Source organism: Aquarana catesbeiana, linkage group LG01 (genome assembly GCF_042186555.1).
Source record: "Aquarana catesbeiana isolate 2022-GZ linkage group LG01, ASM4218655v1, whole genome shotgun sequence".
Classification (NCBI taxonomy): Eukaryota; Metazoa; Chordata; class Amphibia; order Anura; family Ranidae; genus Aquarana; species Aquarana catesbeiana.
The window spans coordinates 787,559,151-787,568,120 of NC_133324.1; the positions used below are offsets into that span (position 1 = coordinate 787,559,151).

General features: G+C 40.7%; 1 pseudogene; it reads left to right on the forward strand.

Annotated features, from left to right (window-relative positions):
• Positions 1-8,322: 8,322 nt before the first annotated feature.
• On the forward strand, positions 8,323-8,478 carry LOC141124310 (U1 spliceosomal RNA; annotated as a pseudogene).
• The last annotated feature ends 492 nt before the right edge of the window (positions 8,479-8,970 follow it).

Consider the following 8,970-nt stretch of genomic DNA (forward strand, 5'->3'; position numbering starts at 1 on the left):
GTGGTAAATTTGGCTATAATAAGAATAATAATATATATGTGAGATAACAGTAAGTGGTCTTGTTATGCAAAAACACTTAAATATGAGCAGGGGGCTATGGAAGTGATCCAAGATGATAAGGATAGCGGTCCCCTAATGTACAGACAGTTATAAAGGGTGGAAAAACAGTGTTGCAGCACTATTGAATGAGTGAGTTTAACTGATGAGGAGAACAGGTGAATAGGGGGGTAAAACTCCTTCCCTTGCCACAGTCTATGTGAGGCGGCTTAAATAGGAGCTTATTTCATAACATGGCTGAAGCACATACTCGCCGGTGAAATGGGGGGGTAAAACTCTCCTTCACTTGCAACAGTCTATGTGAGGTGGCTTGAATAAGAGCTTATTTCATATCATGGCTGAAGCACATACTTGCCGGTGAAATAGGGGGAGGTAAAACTCCTTCCCTTGTAACAGTCTATGTGAGGCGGCTTGAATAGGAGCTTATTTCATATCATGGCTGAAGCACATACTCACAGATACAAGGGTGAAGGATATGTTGAACACCCACAGTTGGATATCCCTTATGGAGGTTCCAGTTAAGTGTATCTAGACAATGTCAAGTGTTTAAAAACTTACTGGTCCATGCAGGGTTAGTTAGCGGTATCAACGAGACTGGACCGTGTAGCTCACAGGCAGATGCACTTACTGGCCGTACTGTATTGCAGGTGAAGCCCATATGATAGAGATCTCATCACAAGCTTATCAGTCCTTACGGGAATAGTCAGAAATTTCACCAGGACCAGACCGCTCAGCTGACAGACAAAACGACACACTGGGCGTGCAGCATCAGAGGAGCAACCCATGTGATAGAATTCCAGGTGGAAGTTAAATTCACATCCACAGTACGCTGATGTCCAGGTGTATAGAGATTAGATAGTCCCGGTTAAATTTTAGATCTCATTCAGGATCAGTGGACCCAAAGTTAATTCATTCAAACGTGGTAAGATCAACTCATCCATAGATGGTGCTGGCTGTGTAGACTGCAGTCTCCAATAAAATTAAATGCGGCCACCCATGTTCATATAGAGACAGCTGCTCCCAGGGCAGGAATCATGGGAGATGAAGGGGTGAGAAGTCCGTGGTAGACCCTGTAAAAACAGGGGCGTCTAGCTGACCGGTTTCTTTCGCCAAGCAAAATTCATCAGGGCGTCATCTCCCTTCGCTTGGTTACCAGCTTGCGCTCCAAACCTCGTATTGGCACACTCTCCACCGCGGCTGGCTGAAGCACCATCCAGCGGTGCTCTGAGAAGATGTCACAGCACAGCTCCATTGGAAGGAACAGGGACTGACTACACTGAGGATTCCCCCATTGCTGGGACTACATCCACACTTATTTTATGCCTATTAACACTTCGTAAATGTGAGTTGCCATTTGGCTTTTATTGTTTATTAAACCTTTTTAATGAAAAATCTGCACCCAGAGGTGCCTTTCCTTCTCCTCTTGATTATTCAGAAAGGGTCTTCTCATTGCAACAGCCAGCCTTTAGAGGCAGACACAAGTACCCCTCTATAACTTCTGGGACATCATAACAGGAACTTGTGCAGCAATACCTTATCTCTTTCTTTGCACTTTGTTTCATTTATATATTTATCTTTTAATCCTTTTTCTGCTTTTGAAAAACACAATAACACAGGGCTGTTTATATTCTAATGCCCTGTACAGACGGTTGGATTTTCTGACAGAAAATGTTCGATGGGAGCTTTTTGGCGCAAATTCCGACTGTGTGTAGGCTCCATCGGACATTTTCCATTGGAATTTCCGACACACAGAATTTGAGATCTGGATCTCAAATTTTTCCATCAACAAAATCCGTTCTGGTAAATTCCGATTGTACACAATTCCGACGTACAAAGTTCTATGCATGTTCAGAATCAAGTAAAAGACGGAAGCGCTCGGTCTGGTAAAACTAGCGTTCGTAATGGAGATAGCACATTTGTCACGCTGCAACATTTGAAATCTTTTAATGCAGCGCATTCTCTTTTTTTGAATTTTTGGTTATAGTGGGGTTTTTTTTATAGTGATTTCCATAATTTTTTCTTTCGTTTTGTGTCAAGTTACCAATGAAATGAATGAAAAAGGAAAATAGTTTTAGTTTTTGGTTCATCAATCACACACAATTTTCAGCTCATGACTGTTGCAAATTGAATGTTAATAAATAGAAAAGACTCATTCTGACCCCAGCATTTTTCCTTCTTGTCCCAACAATTTGTGGCTTCTACTGTCTATTGATATGTAAAACACTTTGTAAAATCAGAAAAGACTGATCAATAATAAGATCTAGTTAACATCATTAATGATTTGTCTAGAATAATGTTGAACAATGCTATACCTGGCTCAAGCTGGGCTCCTCCACTTCTTCCTGGCTGGAAGGCCCAGGTTGGACGTCAAAAGCCTCAACTGATGTGGAAGGAAGCCTTGAAGGAAGATTGGAGAGTGCTGGCCTGGGTTCAGTCTGGCCTGCCAGAAAATGCACTCTGTCATAGTACCACAGCCTGGGTACATAAATGTCATCTGCTGCAGCTCCTGATCGCTGGGAATCCTGGACCTTCTTGCGCTCCCTATTTATAAGTGCTTCTCATGCCACCAATTAGGGCTTTCAAATAGGGGATGGTTGCCGTGGGGATCACCGGCTTCACAAATTCCAGATATTTATCCAGCGCTGCCTTCCTGTTTGGTTTATTGTTATAAAAGGGGTGGTTTACCTGCCACAGACAGAGCAGCTCCCTGTACATATCAATGAATATGGGGATAAAGTCCTCATCATTGAATAGATCCATTTTCTCTGCAAGACACAACACAAGATAAACCCTAATGTCAGGCTAAACTCTCCTAATCTTGTCCCAATATAGGCCTCAATCTAGAAGCAGTATAGGCCACTGATGCACCAAGGTAAAATTGTACCTTCGCTAGAATGATCGGCACTTCCGCTACTCCTTCCTCTGCTCACAGATTGTACGTACGACACATGCGTGTTATGCTTTATATACACTGCGCATGCATGAAACTCCACTTGCTCATACGTTCTTTCTAGTATATACCCCGCTCCTTGTCTTTTGCGCAGTGGGAGAGCACATGGCGGAGACCGAGCAGGTGCCTGAGAGTAGCAGCAACGATGAGGAAAGCCCGGAGCCACAAACGTTCCAATCCAGGAGGATATTTAAGGCCTCAAATATGGCCTTTATAGAAATGGTGGAGACAGTGGGCATCTTCAAGAGGTCCGACTATGACGGGAAGCATGGACCGTACCCAAACCCAAATGTGAGAAAGGCCAAGATTTTGACTAAAGTTGTGAGAAGTCTGCAGAAGAATTTTTGGGGTACGGCGATCCATGGATCAACTGAGGAAAAGCTGGTCAGACCTGAAATTGAGGGAGCATGATCAGTACAGAAGAATCAAGAGAGTGCTGCAAAAAAGTAAGTATTTTGTCATGTGTTCCTATTCTTCTTCTTATGTTCATGCTGCTCCATGTGCTTTTCTTTACAGTACAGTACAGTTTAAAATGGCAAGTTTCAGGTTCGTGGGCACAGTAATCATTCGTAGTAAACATTGTTTGTTCGCCCACTAATACAATGTTTTTTGCAGATGCAGGTTAACTACATTTGGTCATGCCTATTTGTCTTAAAAGAAGTTTAGTACATTGTTGTTTAGATGGATTTGTAGCTAGAATGAAATGCAAACTTGGTTCAGTGTAAGAAGAGACACTTAGCAACTGTTTACACATCTGGATGCAGGAGCACTAGTGTGGGACACCAGAACAAACTTTTTAGGGTGTCCCACACAGGTGCTCCAGTGGATACTAGGGGTCTCTACATGTGTGATACTTTAACAAAAAAGGTAAGTATTCCAGCTTTGTAAAGGGAAAAAATCATGTCTTCAGCTTTGAACTCTGCCAAAACAGACAATTGTACGACACTTCCAAGCAATATTTCATACTCCTATTTCTTGCCTCAAATATCTGTGTGCTAACTATACCTTTATTTTATTGACTTAGGGGAGAAAAGACTCGGGACATCTGAGGTCACCAGGGACCCCCAACCTCCTAAAGAAGGGGAAAAACAAAAACAACAACCAGAGGATGTGGAGGAAGGAGAAGTTTATGAAGTGGGTGAAATAGTGACCACAACAGGTGAGTGTCTTAGACCACAGCTTCAGGTAATAGATGGATGCCTGCATATTTATAATACACGGTGTGTTTTTTTTAGGTGATGTGGATGTTGTTGAATAAGAAACACATTTCACAAGTGCACAAGTCCTCTTCGGGGAGATCATGGTGTGCAATCAGGATTTACAGAAGATCAAGGAATACATCAATGATTTATAAAAAAGACTCAAAAACATCATTGTTTTAGGCAGAATCGAAAACACATCAACATTTCTCAAATTCTTTCTATTTTTCTAACTTTTCTCAAAAATTTGGAAAGCCAAATTTTGAAGATGCACACAGTAAGTCAACATGTGCTATCTGCCATCACGGGATATCTTGGTACGCGTTTTGGGGGTGCAACCCCTTCCTCGCAACTAAAGTAGATGAGAGGAAGGGGTTGCACCCCTGAAACACATCCATTGATCCCCCATGATGGGATCTAGCACGTGTGGACATTAGGCATGGGATCAGGAGGGAAATCCCCATTTTGACTGTCAATTTGTGTGCATCTTCAAAATTTGGCTTTCACAGGAGTGACATCATCCCATCTGATGAACGCAAGATCAACACAGTTTGGACATACTAATGTCTGATATTGCATTCACTTTGTCAAAGTTGAACTTTGTAAGCTCCTGTTAGCAGTGTAGTCAGTGTTTATCTGGTGCTCCAGATGGAGTAATCTTTAGGGGTATAGTCTGTGGCTGTAATAGCTGGATGGTGATGTAGCTATAGAAAGGGGTATTAAGGGTTAAAAAGGAGTGTGTCCAGAACTCTGCAAGACATGTAAGGAAAAAACAGGAGGAGAGGTGTCGACCTGAGTGTAGTATTAAAATGATTACTTTAATAGGATAAGATTAAAAACACTTACAAGATGATAGAAGATGCATGCTCGTCAAAGTAAAGTGCAGTCCTGGCATTCCACATGGCTCTGTAGGTCCCACCGCTGTTCTGGATAGCTGGAAGGGATTGAGCAGCTGGCTGGAATGGATCACAGTGTTTCTCCAGGAGCAAAGGAACCAAGCAGCTCCACACAGACCAGCATGGACCATGGAACAGGAAGTGATGTCATCGACGTTTGATTGGACCTAGGCGGGGCTGGAATCTTATCAATCAGGGCTGCAGTGATGAAAGGCTACGCGCTTGGAGCTGACTGCTCCTTCTATTGGCCAAGCACGAGGCTGAAAATCGTGAATCGTCTCTCACCAAACTTCTACTAACACGAGATTAGCAGTAGGAGCCCAAAGGGTGGCACATTTGGCATTGGACTTCCCTTTTTTAGTGCCGTTGTACGTGTTGTATGTCACTGCGTTCTTGACATTCAGAATTTCCGACAAGATTTGTGTGACCGTGTGCATGCAAGACAAGTTTGAGCCAACATCCGTCGGAAAAAATCCATGAATTTTGTTGTCAGAATGTCTGATCGTGTGTACAGGGCATTAGTCTTCCATATCTCCTTGTACTGTATAAGAAGTAATTTTTAACAGTCTTACCTTTATGTGAGCTTATTTTATGCCCTGAAAATAAAGTTTAACTGTATAAAAATCTTTTACATTTAGCAAATGAATTGCACTAAAATCCGTAACCAATACTAAAATCTAAAAAAGGCTTGAACAGCAACAAGCTAAACATGATTTTACTCCTTGATAGGGAAGAAGACAATATCTTAACATTCACTAGACCCTTTTTAGGAACACAGTGCTGCTGAAATGTCATACTGATAATGAAATGTCATCCCCGGGTCAAGTCAATTTTACAGAAAAGGAATGGCAGTTTTTAATCTGCAGTATTTGTCTATTATCGTCAAACTTGTAAATATGGTCAAACATATAAATGCAAAGCATGACAATGAATAAAACATGCCTTCAATGTAAGTGAATGCTTATCAATGCATTTTTTCTGGCTTTAAATATCATGATTACTTGATATGAGTCTGAAAATAATGGTAAGTGAAATTCAGTTGGACACTGATTGACATTGTTAGTAAAGGTAACATCCTCTGGATACTGTGTAAGTGTTCAAGGCGTTACTTACTTGTTCTAAGCAAACACAATAAAATGCATCCATGTTTTCATATATTTTTAAAATAATAATATTAATAATAAAATAAAATGCACATGAATTTTAATACATAAAGATTTTACATTTATTGACTAGATACTGTAACATCTATGGTTTATCTGAACAGTAACTGTTACAATAATAAAATCCTTGTTGGTTTTATACAGTCTTAATTAACTTTCAGTTTGCTAGTCAATATATTAATCTGACCCCTGTGTTCATAAGTTTATTGTAATGACTAAAATAAATCTTCACCGTAGAGTTTTTAGATGTTTTCTAGTCTCTAGTGTTCTTTTTACTGTAGGGTGGGAAGCTCAAAATTCTGATGTTTCAGAGAAAATCTATTTAAAATAACGTATTTATCGGCATATAACACACATCCCCCCCCCCCCTTAAAATACAGGGAAAATCGTGTGTGCGTGTTATATGCCAATATAGGCTGCCACCAAGGGGAAGGAGGGGACGAGCGCTGCCGAAATAGAGCCGGATCACCTGTGTACTCGGCTCGGCTAGCAGTCGTGCTCAGTCTTGCCCCCTGGACATCTCCTAGCATTGACGTCCCAACATTGGACCAGTGTTATGTCCATCATAGCATCCAGGCCAAGGGGCGGGACTGGGCGTGACGCCGAGCCGAGTACACAGGAGATCTGGCGCTATTTCAGCAGTGCTCGTCCCCTCCTTCCACTTGGTGGCAGCCTATATTTTGGTAAGGCTGCAGATGGACACTGACCAAGCTGCAGTAAGCAGCAATGCTGCAGATGGGCACTGTTTAAGCTGCAGTGAGAATCAATGCTGCAGGTGGGCACTAATCAGGCTGCAGTGAGAAGCAATGCTGCAGATTGGCACTACTCAGGCTGCAGTGAGGAGCAAGGCTGCAGATGGGCACTGATTAGACAACATATGGGCACAGATCAGGCTGCAGATGGGCACAGATCAGGCTGCAGATGGGCGCAGATCAGGCTGCACTGAAGCTGCAGATGGGCACAGATCAGGCTGCATTGATGCTCACTGATCATTATTTTGCTTCAAAGTGGTTTATTAAAAAAAAAAGTATTTTTTTTCCGAAACTTCCCTCTTAAATTGGGGTGCGTGTTATACGCCGGAGCATGTTATACACCAATAAATACAGTAGTTATATGAGGCAACTGGACAACAGATATGGATGACACCTGAAAGAATCCTAACTGTGGATGCTCAACCATCTTGTAGGAGTTCTAAGACCCATGTTTATAACACACTGATATACAAATGGTTTGCATACCCATATTTTGTTCTTTAGATGACTCGTATGATAACAGTATCAACATTTACGTCATGGTCTTGCTGTACAAAATGTTATGATTTTCACGGTAAATGCGAACATAAAAATGTCATTGAATCTCATCTAATGTGTTTCATCCTACCTGGACTTTCTCAGAAGTAGCTTTGAGATTCAAGTACATTGTGATACAAAGTTTTCTGTGAATTCTGGCATTTCATCATTTGCCAATTGAGTGAACTAAATAGCCTGTTCACACACTCATTGAATTGAACATTCAGTCACTGCAAGATGTTATACATTTAGTGGCGGCATTGCTATGTCTGATTCCCACTAAAATCCACGACAGACCTTTATGCTAGATAAGCATCTGGTATAGTGAATGTGACCATAAATAAAACCCAAGCAGAATTGCTCATGAATACTCGTGAGAGGTTTTAACCCTTTATATATTTACATATATTGCATTTATACTTGTACTAATGATTTATACTAATGATTTTATATATAGGGGTGTTTTTTTTTTATATACTGAATTTTCACATCTTTTTGAAGTGTTGGGTATTGCTTGTTATTCATAATTTTCAAAACCTATTGCACAAACTGGTGATGTGTTGGGACTGGTTCAATATATAAATCACAAGTTAATGACAGCAATAACAGGATATTCTTCCAAAGGGGACACTTGGATACATTTCCTCCCATGTCTGTAGTACAGGAAGTAAAGGAACATCTCCCCAATGAAATGCAGATGGCAAAAAGGTCTCCAAAATAAAAATAAAATATTGGATTTAAATACAGTATATTTAAATTTACTGTCTTGTACTTACCTGGCATGGGAGATATCATGAAGGTGGTTCTCCCAGGGCTAGGCTCGGCCATTGCACTCCGGATGTGCTGACCCCTGCCATTTGCCCAAATGCAGGAAACTCAAGTACATAATTTGTGGTAGTGGGGGACTGAAAGAAAAAGTCTATGTCAAGGTCTATATCAAATTAACTTAAGTATATATTTTATGATTTTGACTGTAACCTTTGTTGCCTTTGTCCAACACTCATGGGGAAATACTTGTATTGATTAGATGTTTGAGGATACCATGGCACTTTGCAAAAATAGTTTTTCCTTTCTAATTTTGCAGATTTACATGAAGTCAGAAGACTGTCAGGTGTTACCACTTTCCCATTTAGGGTTCTGGTAAGTTCTTATTCTTTTACAAATCTCATAAATCTTTGTCTGTTATCATTACTTCTCCCTGGTAGCTGTATATACAGTATTTAGATTTACTTTTCTATGTATTATTTAAACATTGATGCTTATTGTTTTTACCATGTAATACTATATTAATTATTGGTAGGAAAAGGAGATACTTGAAACTATGTGGTTGATTTACTAAAGGCAAATGGACTGTGCACTTTGCAAAATGCAGTTGCACTCTGCAAGAACAGTTGCTCCAGAGCTTAGTAAATGAGC